The sequence below is a fragment of the Canis lupus genome, chromosome 3, assembly GCF_003254725.2.
Source record: "Canis lupus dingo isolate Sandy chromosome 3, ASM325472v2, whole genome shotgun sequence".
Classification (NCBI taxonomy): domain Eukaryota; kingdom Metazoa; phylum Chordata; class Mammalia; order Carnivora; family Canidae; genus Canis; species Canis lupus.
In genome coordinates, this window is record NC_064245.1 from 73,717,033 (window position 1) to 73,718,077 (window position 1,045).

Genomic DNA, 1,045 nt, shown 5'->3' on the forward strand with positions numbered 1-1,045 from the left:
ATGTGCATTTGTTAATCATTTTTTAGTTTTATCCATGTTCAACATGTACAAAGGTTAACATGTCAAATGGTTTTATTTATTGAAAGATTTTATTTATTTATTTATTATTATTTATTTATTTATTATAAAAAGAGAGCATGAGCAGGGGGAGGAGCAGAGGGAGAGGGAGAGGGACAAGCAGACTCCTTACTGAGCATGGAGCTCACCATGGGACTTGATCCCGGCACCTTGGGATCATAACCTGAGCTGAAGTCAGATGCTTAACAAACTGAGCCACCCTTGCCCCTCAAACGGTTTTATAAGGCTTCAATTGAAAACCAGCCATCTTCTACTGTCCCTTCCCATTCCTGCTTTCTTCTCCACAGAGATGATCACTTCTGTTACCTAAAGCTGTTTCTTCTGGAGCAAGTGTGTCTCATATTTCTAAAATATAAGCTCATACTACCATTTTTCATACTTTCATTTGCAAAATGGGTTCCACAACCCCCTAAGTTTGGTGTGAGCATTAAAAGGAATTAATTCAGGGGCATCTAGATGGCTTGGTCAGTAGAGTGTGCAACTCTTGATCCTGGGGTCATGAGTTCAAACCTCACATTGGACACAAAGCTTACTTAAAAATATAAAATGATAAAAAAAGGAATTAATTCATATAAAGCACCTTTAACAGTGTCTGGCACTATTGTTATATTAACTTTTTGGTTTTAGTTATTACCTATTGTCTTCTTACCATTATGTTTAGCTCTATTGTAACACCCCCTTTACACACACACATACACATACACAAACAGTTTCTCCTCCTGGCCAGTATTTTTTATTATAAATTTAAAAAATTTCATGTCGTAAATATCATAAATAAAAAAAATTATCATAAATTTTTAAGATCCATATTTAGTGTTTACACTATTATAACCTTGAGTATCTATAGCTGAGCTACATAGAATATTATGATTACATTTTCTTACTGGAGTTAATCATTATCTCTTCTTTTTACTTATGTATTTGCTTAGTATAATTCTGACACTAATTGTGATGTGTGTGTTTTTTC